This window comes from Centruroides vittatus, unplaced genomic scaffold, assembly GCF_030686945.1.
Source record: "Centruroides vittatus isolate TY-2023 unplaced genomic scaffold, ASM3068694v2 contig_882, whole genome shotgun sequence".
Classification (NCBI taxonomy): Eukaryota; Metazoa; Arthropoda; class Arachnida; order Scorpiones; family Buthidae; genus Centruroides; species Centruroides vittatus.
This window is the reverse complement of record NW_027122574.1, coordinates 2969443-2982390: the sequence shown is the minus strand read 5'-3', so window position 1 is coordinate 2982390 and position 12948 is coordinate 2969443. Positions and strand designations below refer to the sequence as shown.

At 29.3% G+C, this 12948-nt stretch overlaps 1 long non-coding RNA gene across 1 annotated transcript in view; it reads left to right on the top strand.

Annotated features, from left to right (window-relative positions):
* Positions 1–12948, top strand: part of LOC136983464 (uncharacterized) — a 370671-nt gene that overhangs the window by 143612 nt on the left and 214111 nt on the right. The window lies entirely within an intron of this gene.

Here is a 12948-nt window from a genome sequence, read left to right as displayed (position 1 = left end):
ATCATCGGTGGTAAAATAATTTTTATGGGAAAAATGGGTATTGTGTTCTCATTAGGTGACTGGAAAAACTGTTCTTCTGCAAAAGTACATTTTTATAATTTTTTTTTATTTATTTACCTAGAAGCTAATGTCATCACATAACGTATAGTAAAATAGTAAGCGTAGATTATATTTATATAACTGGCTATTCATTCGGAGAAGAAAGTACTGTACTTATAAGAAAATATCGTATTAATATTCTAATCATTAAGACCTATTTTAACACAAGTTTTAATGTTTGCTTAAGTAATCAATTTTGAGTTGAATATTATTGTAATATATCGGCATTTGCTATGTGGGCTATATTTTTAATTCCAAAAGTACAATTTATTTAGTTTTGTGTGTTAAAGTGTTAGTTGTTTTAAGCTTTTAATAATTATTTTTCTCGGTTATATTGATAATAACTGCTATTTTTACTACGCAAATTGATAACTCATTTCCTATAAATGTTCATTGTAAGTTATTATCGTCAATTTTTTTTTTCTTTTCCAGTGTCATTTTGATTTAAGAATATACTAAACTGATAAATTGATAGTTATTTTGATGCAAGAAAACGTTTTGGAATTAAAGTTAAATGGACGTGTGTACCCTAGAATGCTTACTATTTGATATATTGTTTATACGAATTCGTATAAACAATTCATTACGTTTAACTCGAGTATATATATAAATGAATGTAAAAATATTTAATAACTTGTTTTCTCTTTAAAGGAAGATGAGATATAGTTTTCATCTAGATCTGTTTTTTAAGAACTAAATAATTCTAGTTAGTCAACAAACTAATTTAAAAAAAAACAATATTTTTAGCTTTCTTTGTAAACAATTTTGAAGAAATTTAGTCATTTTTGAAAGTATTTTGTTAAGGCTAAAATAAAATAATTTTAATGTAGACATAACAAAGAAAACAGTGTTACAAGAATTATAATTTTATGAATGTTAACTTACAAACATCCGTTATACAAAGTTATTTCGGGAGTTATATATTTAATTCAATTCGTTTATTGGCGTAGAAAATTCCCATTATCCTGAGAAGAGTAGAAACGAAGCAAAAATAATTGATTGAATTAACTTAATAGGTTTTTAACATAATAAAGTTTAGATTTACAAAACATTAGATGTAGTAACATGACAACTTGTTTTAATTAGTATATAAATTAAACAAAGTATTTTGAAAGAAGAGGGTTAATATTGATCTAATCTATTTTAAAATATATTATATAGTCGATCATTGTTACAAATATTTAATCAAAATTGTCTTTGTCTCGAAAGAAGACGAAATATTTTAGATCCAGGTTAAGTTCTTGGACGTTTTCACATTTTATTAATAGAATAAGATGAAAAATAAATTAGTCTATAGCTGTATAGGACTATATTTTTACAAAAATATAGGCCTCTACCGGGATAAAGTGTAGGCTTTTGATATTTATAACAAATTTTTCTTTACATTAACAATAAAAACGTGATTATGTTTGAAGGACAATCACACCACAGATCGTAGGTTGACACACTGATATTTCTTTTTCTTCAAAATGTTCATTTCGGGCATTAGCATTTACTCCCAACTGAAGAAGGACTATCATAGCAAAAAAAAATCTTTCCACTATGTTACATCATAAAAGAAAGAAAATAAATAAATAAATAATATATATATACAGGTAGGCCTCCTACAACGCGGTACCTTTACAACGCGGTTTAGAGTATTTAGAAACGAATTATCTTTCACATAACAGAAAAATCGCAACGGATCACACAAGTGCAGTGGAACTTGATGAAACAAGCTCAGATCTTGAAATAGGCCAGTCGAACAACTATAAATGACGATGAGGACTGAATTTGTGAGCATAACATTATGTTTCTTTTTCATTTTGATTTGAAATCATAATCTTTTTAGTTTTTATATGATGATGAATTTTATTTAAGCTTTTTAACGTCCTACTAGTTACTCCTATATATAATATGGGGTGTCTCAAGTACTAGGTTGTTTGCATACGAAGAAATAAACTATAGAACAATAATTTTTACCATATAACAAAGATTTCTTTCATCTAATTTGTAACGAAATCGGGAAGATTTTATACTCTATAAAAATAGATTTATTTAAACTAAAGGAATACCAGGGATGAGACATTGAGCAGTAGCCCAAAATATTTCGTATTAGACATCGAAACATGAACATTTCTTTCGATGATAATTCCCATTAAAAATATGGAGTATTATATTTTATAATTGTTATAAGAATCTTCTAAATTAAATAGTATAAAACCATACTTCGTCTTAAAAAAAACACTATTTTCTTCCTGATTTATATGATAACAGATAATGTGATTCAAAGGAAGAGTTAGACTAATAAGAAATTAGCTTTCGAATTTAGAATAAATAATTCTGTGGCAAATTTACACACTTTCCTTCATTACTCCGAATTTGTTTATAAGCATTACAAATCACTCGGTAAAAATAGGGTAATCGAATAAAAATAGCGAATCGCAATGCGATGCAATTATGTCGCTATGTCGTGTCGCTGACTCGCGATTTTCATTTGTCGATTTATTTCACTTTAAAAATCTCGATAAAATTCCGATGTATCTATGTAAAAGTTAATAAAAAAAAAAAAAACTATTTTACAAAATTTTCAGATTTTTTTTCTAAAAAGTTTTAATAAATTAATATTTAATATGAAATAAAGTGGCATCTGATGTTTGTTTTATGCAAATGTTAACATTAGTTATACAACATAAACAAAAATATTTTGTTTAGTTCTTTTATTCATTTTAAAAGTGACTAAATCTAGTGCCGTAGATAAAATTAACAACTCTAAACTGAAATAATAGGCAAAAACTGCTTAAACATTACAGTACTAATGTACCAGCGACTGTTTAGTCTCTGGTACATTTGTTATATACTACTCAAAATAATTAAGACTTTCATCATCCTTTTTTAAAAATGCCTTCTTTTTAATTTTTTATTACGACTTTAAAGTCGTAAAGTTGAATAGTTCTTGTAAATATTCTCGCTCGCTGTTTGGGTTTGATTATACACTTTTTAATTGGTTTTTTTACTAGTTTCTTGGTTTTATACTTTTTTCTATTAGGTTTAAAAAGTATTATATCATGTGCCTCTAATAGATTTTGGTTACTGTAAAGACCTCCATTTAAGCAATTTTTTAAAATACCAGATATCTACCTTCAGTTTGTCGAGCTCTTCCAGTTTCTTCCTCTCGTGCAAGGATGTAAACATCCTTAATAAAATTGTTTCTTGTAAATATTTTTGCTTCTTGACTGGGATAATGTTGAATAGTTGTTTAAAAGTTCTTTGTTTTTATTTTACTAGGCTTTAAGTAATCTATATAACAGGAGGTGGCATTGAGCGAAATATTTTTGTCCTTAACTTTGAATCTCTATCTAGAGTGAATGATCTTTCCTAATCAAAGTTCTGTTTACGATTTATAAAATTTACTTTTAAAAATTGAAAAACCTAGTAAAACAAACGAAATTTATCAATGAAAAAATTTAACACTGATAACTTTCCAAGGTTGAAAGTCCATCTTTTAATGATCTAAAACGTGGAGCATGACTTATCATTTCGATGATTTAAAATCAATCGATTATCTGACTTTTTTAAATATGGCTTAATCGCAGAACGTAGGTTTAAATAATTGATTATTATTATCAAATGTAATTTGACAACTAAAATGATCAGTTACCGTACTTGTAAATTTATTATCTGGAATAGTAGGCGATATAGGAAGCTACCGATACAAGGTTTATTTGATGAGATAATACAAAAACCCTGAACTAAAACAAAATATAAGTTAACGTATTCAGAACTTTGAAAAAATCATTACTAAAATATCGAAATTTTATTGTTCAATTTACAGAATTGTGCTCTGAAGTATTTCCACTATAAAAAATAACTTTTTAGATATTGAAGGAATAAAATTTAATACTTCATAAAATCTTTGATGAAAAAATCGCGAAAATAGAAGAATATCTTATCAGTTAAATTAATTAAATCGATCGCATCTCGCTAGACGAACAATTTTTAAATAAATTGGGTTTATTTTATATCCTCTATTGATAAAATAGTTCGTTAATTGTTGTTCAAATTGAAATTTATCAATATTATTCTGTTCTAACTATTGTGTAATAAGGAACTGTTCGTAATCGATTGATTATAAAACTACGATATTTACATAGCTGTTACAGTACAACTTTGACACCATTTCTACTTTCTTAATTCAAGGATAGCAAAAATAGGCGTGATACGAATCATTTTATCTATACATCGCACGTGTTTTGCTTATAAAACAATGATTCTTTCGATAAACATATAAACTGTACGTAAACCAGGAAGTTGACTAACTCAAGGTCATAAAGAATTAAGTATGTTCAGATAATACCGCCATTTGTAAATTAATCGCTTAAAATTTATCGTTAATTATATAGTTTTAATTTTTTAATAGATAATTTCGTCGTGTAGATAGTGTTCCCAGTTAAAATGCACCAGATGCAAAAGTAGAAAGATTCATCTTTGGATGAAATGATGATGCATCTTTTTTAAACATTTTATCTGTTGTGCAATATAATACAGTTGCAGAAAAAACTGAAGTGTTTAGGTTTTTGTTTTTGGAAGAACAGTTTATGTTCCGATGTGTTGTAGATTACATTTGGGATAGATTCCAGGGTCAACTGCCTTACAAAGTCACGTTCGGTCGATTCTGTTTGGCAAAGGATCAACACACGTCAGTAGTGTATCAATTCTGGTGACGTTACGACCTCGAATCACGTGAGTTACGTTCCGATGAATCGGCCAACAACTTCCACTCGTCTTTTTTCTTCTATTTACAGGCTGTTATCTTCGTGTTCGTAGTATTTTTAAGCATTTTACTAGATTCAAGGTTAAGTGCACCACGAAATTTAGATACCTTTTTTTCTCGATGAAATAAAATTAATGAAGGGTAAATAATATAGGTTTATTAAAACAATTTTAACTGCTACATAAGGTTTTCTAACTTTGTTTTTCTCTCATTAATGTTAGCATCTTATAATTTAAAGGTTTAATTTGAAAGATATTTTTATTTTAAAAAAATTCATAAACCAATCGTTACGAGATGGTGTTTCGATTTGAGAAAATATTTTAAGTATACAAAGTAAAGAAATAATTAGCTATTTGTGTTCGTTTAGTCTGTATTGTTGTTAGCTAATACGTAGCAGAAGCGAGATAAGCCCGGTGTAATGCTTTACTATCAATACACCGTTCACAGTGACTTCGTCTCTCATCGACGTTACGACACGCTTTATGTAACTTTCTCTTATATTTCGTCATTTGTCATTACCCTGGTGTCAGTGGCGTAGCGAACGTAACTGGCGCCCGACACTTTATTGGCGCCCCTCTTCCTCCTCCAGAAACACATATAGTTTGTCTTGGAGACCATTTGGGCGCCCCTCTGAGAGTGGCGCCCGGTGCATGATACACCCCCTTGCACCCTCCTCGCTACGCTACTGCCTGGTGTACTTGACGAAACATGCCTATTGCTGTCCGAACTCCAAATTATCAAGATATAAACTCTTCTATAAGTGTGTAGTCTCTAATTCGTGTTATATTTAAGTAAAAAGTCGGCCGCCACACGTGATTTTGTTGCTCAAAATTAAAATTTAAACTCGCTCGTCAGTCTTGAGTATAAACTCAATTTTTATTCGCATGAATATGAACGTAAACTTCATATTTCCTGAACTTTAGTTTCTACTCCGTTTTATTCGTATCACCCAATGTGTTTTACATGATGGAAAGGAGTAACGTGTTAGACAATTTTGTCACGAATTTTGCAGGATAGGTTTCATTTAGTTGCCCTGAACGTGGATGGCATAAACATCGTTTATTAAAAGTAACAAGTAAATATCTTTCAGTAAATTATTAGCCAGGAAAATTTGGTGATCGATCAACTTCATGTAAGTTGTATTGAAGAGAAACAAATTAACTTCTTTGAATTTTATGGAATTTTCCAGCTTCGTGTATCTTTTTGTTCAAATGGAACAATACGAACAAATCAAACCTGGAATGATGTAAGTACGAGATTTTAATTTTATGTAACTTAATCAAAATTTGAGATTCGTATATCAATTCGTGTAGTAAACAATTTTGTGTAGCAGGTATTATACAATAAAGTCTTTTAAAATTTTAAAAGGATTGTTTTGGATGGAAAACATTCTACTCCAACTACTGCATATTATGAAGATAAAAGTGGAAGTAAGTACAGTACCTGGCAAAGTTGTAATAACAACATATAAATTGTAGTTTAAACGATTCTACCTAGTTTAGTCAGGATAGTTTCGTTGTCATCTCTAAGGTACTGTACAATACACAAAACATTTTTCTTTTCTAAGTTTGTCGGGATCCTCTCCTATTCTAAATTAAACTCTAAGTTTAATTAAAAAATTCTCCTTTAGCAAATTTGAATAAAGTAATGAAATTTCTGAAAGTTTATCCGCAATCGTTTATAATTTATTTTTGTGTGATTTATTTTCATTTATATTTGTTATTAACAATATAATAATTTAGATAAGTTTACATCGTAGTACTAAAATCATATAAGCGTATAATGTTCATTTGAATGTTCTTCCAAATTATACATTTAGATCCAAGCAATTACATTTGATGTTTTTATTTTAATTATTAGACTTAATTCTAGGAATGGAGGGAAAATGTTCAACCTAGAATTTTAGTTTCAGATCTTCAAATGTGTCTCTTGAAATAATCCCTCTTTTACGCCGAATTATCTTCAGTGAAAGAAGAAACAAAAGGAAAATCCGCAAAATTTGAAATTATCACCATTACGTGCAACTTTTAGATGCGGGTAAGTTACTTTTATTTCGAAAAGCATTTTATAGCTATTGATGTATAATGTTGTAACTTTAATCACTTACTAAATAATAATAATAATGTAATAATAATAGCCTGAAACAAGAATTACTGTTACGTTGTGTCAAATTAACATTTATCCATACATTTAGCAGTATTTACAAAGGACTCTGCTTTCTTCTCCGCTTAGGATACGTTTACGCGATGAACAAAGCCAGCTAAGGAATATTTTGCGGGAAGAATGCGCTTGAGCATCTATCTGCCACGCCCTGTAAATACCGTACTTCCAGCTAAAGATCATCCTATTCGTTATTAAATGTTCGTAATTTTCGTGTGCTAGTCGTGTAGAGAAATTGTAAATGTATTTTTTATGGTAAAATTAATTATTCCTTCCTTATTTTTAATTTTAAGCGACTGTTGTAAACGAAAGTTTGGAATAGATTCAGAGGTCGGGTGCTCTTTTAGAACTACGTTCGGTCGATTCTATTTAGCAAAGAATCGACACGCATTATCCCTGTATATAGAGCACCTAGATAGGCCTATATCTAGGTGCTCTAGTGAATCGGTCGACAACTTTCATTCTTCTTTACTTTCTTTTATGCCTACATTACGAAGAAATAAATATATGAAGATTCGAAACAGTTCTGAATGTAGTAGAATGTTTAATTTCACAAAATATTTGAAACTTAGAATTAAGGTAGGGGAAAAGTACTGATTTTTGAGTAAGAATGCTCGTTTTTTTAAATGGCCCGTTTGTCTATATATCATTTTGACCGTTTACTTTCTTATTTATCATAAAATATTACGAGACTTCTATCAACAAATCGATTATTTAATCTTGCCCGTTTGAGTTTCTTGATGACAGACAAAATGGCGAAACTTATGTAAGACAAATTGTGGAATATTCTCATGTTATAAACTTACATTTCTAAGTTTAGAAAATTGGAAATTCTTAGTTAAAAAAAACAAAGAGTTGGAAATCAATTAAAACATTATAATTTTAAACTATAAAAGAAACTATTATACAACTTTCAATTGCATGATATTTTTTTTATTAAACAGATTTAGTATTTAATTTAAAAATTTTTCTTAATAATACAGTTCATTACAATTGTAATCAAAGAATACGGAACCTTTAAAAAGTACGCCTATTTATTTAAAAAAATTATCTCCCATTTCTTCAAATTAACAATAGATATTAGCCTATGAATAAATTTTCAACAGTAGTTTATCACTTGAGAAAAACGACGATAAAATGTTTTAAAAACAGGAAATGTGTGCGGATAATTTATGTATTGAAAGCTAGAATTTCAAATCATCGTCTCCGGATATTTATTATACAGAATTTCAAGTTCTGTAAAAAAGTAGAGTATCGCCATCTGTTGTACTGTACTTACAGAATTCTACATTTCTAAGGATACAAGAGGATGCCGTACAGTACCTACGTGTGTATTTTACAGGTGTAAGATTTTTAAAAATTGCTTCCTGGAGTTCTGTAAATTAATTAATTAAAAAGTGGATTATTTATAGATATATAAATTTTCTCTGTATACTGAAGAGGGATGCCACGACGGTAGTATCCGAAATGCGTATACAGTAAATTTATATAAGTGGAAATAAAAGAATGGTTTAGTTTACTAACAAGTGAGGTCTATTATTGTCCTTTGTATGATTTTTTTTTAACTTAAATGCTGATCCAAAGTCTCATCATCAGTTAAAAATCAAAAGAAGTTCCATAAAAAAAAAAAAATGAATAATAATTTTACCTTTAAAATTGCAAAAATCGAGGAGATTTAAGCCTAGAAGAAAAATCCATCAACATTTTATCGGGCGTGAATCATATGTATTTAATATAACACAAGAGAATGGAAATTAAATGTAAAATTACGAAATAATTCTCTCTGTTAGCTGTTGCAAGCTCATTGGTCTGTAGAAGAGAATCATTTTGTAAAAGTGAAACTGAAGAAAAAGATACAAAACTGATGATGTATTTAATTATTAATACAGTAGGCCTACTCGATTTTTCGTAAACAATGGACTAAAATTTTTCTATATTGTTAAAGAAAAGTTCTTTAATAAGTAAAAAATTGTATTATTAAAAAGCGCGAAGTTTAAAGGTAATTCTTAGTCAAATGTTTAATTATCTTGCTTATAACTTACGAATTTTTAATAATAATTATATTTAATTATGGTTGGCTATGATTATTTTAAAAAATCTCTAAAAATCAAGTTGAATTTTAATATTAGAATTTACTGTATTAAAGAAAAAAGTGAGGACGAATCTTATTATTACGGAAAATATGAGTAAATCTGTGTATAGAATAGAAGTCATTTATTTCATTCTCTCTGCTACTCAATCCTCTTCAGTTTCTCTTAGATTTGGTTCCTCTGGTTGTCTTTCCTATTAATGGTAACTAACACGCTTCTTTCCACGTACTCCTTTCACCTCTTACAACCGTGACACTTCCATCTAGTTTCGGTTCTCTAACCTTCATTGACAGTCTTTTCTGTTGCATAGTATCGCTAATCGGTTCGTTCGTAATCCTTCCCTTTTTAAAATACAATATTTCAGTCTCATCCCGGTGTATATCTGTTTTTTCACCCGAGTTGGTGGGTAGCATGTCACTTTCTTAGCGTTTTCCTTTCGTAGATCATACGGTAAGATCTTTTTACTGGCATTTGGTACTCTGTTCTGACATATTATTGACTTTATAACTTGAAATACTATTTCTAAATACTATATTATTAATTAACGTTTTCTTCTACGAGTAGAAGAAGTAGCTTTGTACTGTATAGTACTTCAGTCTACTTGTGACTTCAAAATTTATATCTGGATAAAAATTTATTTTTTAGTGTGAAGAATGAAAAAAATTTTAAATCTAGTGAAACGAAACAAATACTGCGTAGACAATACTGAATCTGCAAAATCCAAAATGCAAGAAGCGAAAGAAATTACGAAAGAGCATACGGGAGCAGAAAACGACGACAATAATTCGGGAACAAAGATGGAAAATAATACAAAAGATGATAAAAATAACCGTAAATCGATGAAAATATTAAAAAATATACGAGGAATTTCCTCTGAAAAAAATCAAGATGAACCAAAATTAGAATACAAGGAGATGATAAACCAAATTATAGGTGAAGACGAGCATTCTTCGACATCATCCATAACTATAATAGATCCAGAGAGATCGAAAGAGATGTTAGTTGATGGCGGAGTCGAGTCGGAATCTGCCACAATTCAAGAAAAGCATTGCATACCTTTTCTTCCTCATCATCCACCCACTCCTAAAAGAAATAAGCAACTACAAGTTAAGGCTGTTAAAGACAGATCGACTTCGATTACTGGATTTTCCGTGGAAGATGAGCATTTATCTTTCAAAAATCGAATTTATTCTCATGAAATAACTCGTGAAGTTTATAAATGTAAAAGAATTTAATTTTAATAACTTGAACGTACTCAAAAATATCGAGTCATTTTTATTTATAATTCTGTATTGATAACAATTGAATTTATTTTATTAAACTAAAAATAAATTGTTATTAATCATTCAAATTTTATGTAAATTAAAGAAAATTTTATAAAAAAAATAACAGTAAATAAATTTATTCCGTTGCTTTACTTACAAAAATACCTTTTGGGCTAAATAATGCTTAATATATTAATACTAGCAGGTAGGCCCGGCGTTGCTCGGGCAAAAGTAACGATAGCGAAGATTAAGATTATTACGTTATAGTCAACCTTATCCGTTTTCACAGAATGCAAGAATTGGGTCCCCCTGTTTCCAGATTAATTACAGAATTTTTAGATGGGTCTAAAAATATGTTCGATTTCCCGCAAAAACGAAAAAATCTGCATCTGCGTCTTGCACGTTGCTTTCTCTTAACAATTCCATTGTTGATGGAAGTGTTAAGCCTTAATCCTGTTTCTCTCCCCCGTGGGGAGGAATTTCGAAAAATCCCTTCTTAGTGTGAGTTCTAGTGACGTACTGTACCCTAACTGTGTACCAAATTTCAACTTTCAACTTCTAACCGTTTGGGCTCTGCGCTGATTATTATTATTATTAACTCGCCTCGATTATATATATAGATATATACTACTGAAAGACATTGTTTGGCTGGTTGTAATTAAATACGGGGGGAGGGAAATACCTCTACATTTTAGAATCCTATACCTCAAATGAGAATATAAACAAAATAAAACAATTGATAAAAATTGCCAGGACAAATAAAATTTTTAAATTTACAAAATTTAAGAAAATTCTTAAAGTAGACAATATAAAAAAAGTGTTTTCTCACTTTCTCCTTTTGCACGCACACCAGAAAATTACGGCATTGTCTCTCACTTTGTCTCGCGGAACCGAGATTTATTTCGAGGAAAATTCATAAAACGAGATATGCGGAGGCGTAAAACGGTATTATCACCTATTAGGCAGCATCTATTATTTATAAATTTTTTTAGTAGTTAGTGGTATTTACCTTACAACACAGAAAATGTAGTTGAATGTGTGTAATAATTAATAATAATAATAATATTTTTATTGTTTTTATTCAGATTAAAAACAAAAGCATAATGTTCTTCGTTTTGTCACTTTATACGTTGTATTCGATTTTCGGTTGTCCGAAAATGGTCGCTTAAAATAATCGAAAACGTTGACATTAATTAAACGCAACGATTAATTTTCATGGTGCTTGAGATTTTGTGCGCTTGAATCTTATGCGATTTGGCAATAATAATATCGTTTGCAATGCAAAATCACACATTTAGTACTCTACATATACCGGAGGGTTCTCTATTTTATATCGATCGTTTTGGGGAGACCCAATATTTATTGGCGCTTTATCAGGGCTTATCTGTACTCATTAACATTTGATTTAAAAGAAAGATATTAGGCTAATTACAATAGTAGAAACGTTTAATAGTTATCTAACTTAAACCAGTTATTTATGTTTGGGCTTATAAACATAGATTACTATGTATAATTTGCCATTCAGGAGAAGAAATACGAAAGGAAATGATAGTTTTGGCAAGAGTAAAAATCCCTTTTGATATGATTGTGGTGTACTAAGGAAATTATCAAATTGATTATGTTCTTACATATATGTAATAAATGAAGATAAAAAGATTAACTACGGAATATTAAATTATTAAGGAGAATTTTTCTAAATCAGTAATTTAGCTTGGAACTATCGTTGTATTTCTATTGGATTATACAAAAAATGACACGCCTTTTTTACACGAATGAAACACGCCTTCAAAGAAATCCACCAATGTCTGCAATTTATGTAATAAAACTAGAGCAAATAACAGAAAATGGTTTTAGAATGGGTGGAGTTATGTTGCTGTGCAACTTACACGAAAAATTGCTATATATTTGAACGATTTAATAATCATACTTTAATTCATTTTTATAAAAATCTAGATTTATTCGTTTTCTTGTCCAAAAAAGATTATAATTATTTTAAATATTATTTACACGTGAGTATGAAACCCTAGTCAGGTGTTCTGTAGTTCGACGACTTATGAACTGGCATATTTTGTCTGAAACATGGTGTAAGAATACAGGTGATACCACTCTATTGCGAAGTAATTGAGCTTACCCGAGTATCCACCAGATGTCGTGACGATGTTAGAAGTTCAATTTTTACCATTGATCGCTACTAGCAGCCATTGCTAATTGAATTCTAATTTGCGTTAATTTCAATAAAAATTGTGAAATTTACATAAAATAATCTAAAAGTAATAGAATTCGTGTATAATTTTTTTTTAAAATCTTTATTAAACTGATATTTATATTTTTAACCATTTTAGAATATAAATTACTTATAGCTATTAAATGGCTACTTTCGACGGTTTATGAGCTATTAATTTAAGCTCATAAACCATCAAAAGCTTTTTAATTTCGTCTCCGTAAAAGTTTTGTAACGTAGTACAACTACTGAACGACGGACATCTAATTATTCGCGTCAAAAATGTTAAAATGTTCGTTAATTAAAGGTTTGTTTAGAAGAACGGTTTTATTTTGTATGCACTTTACAGAAGTTTTGTTT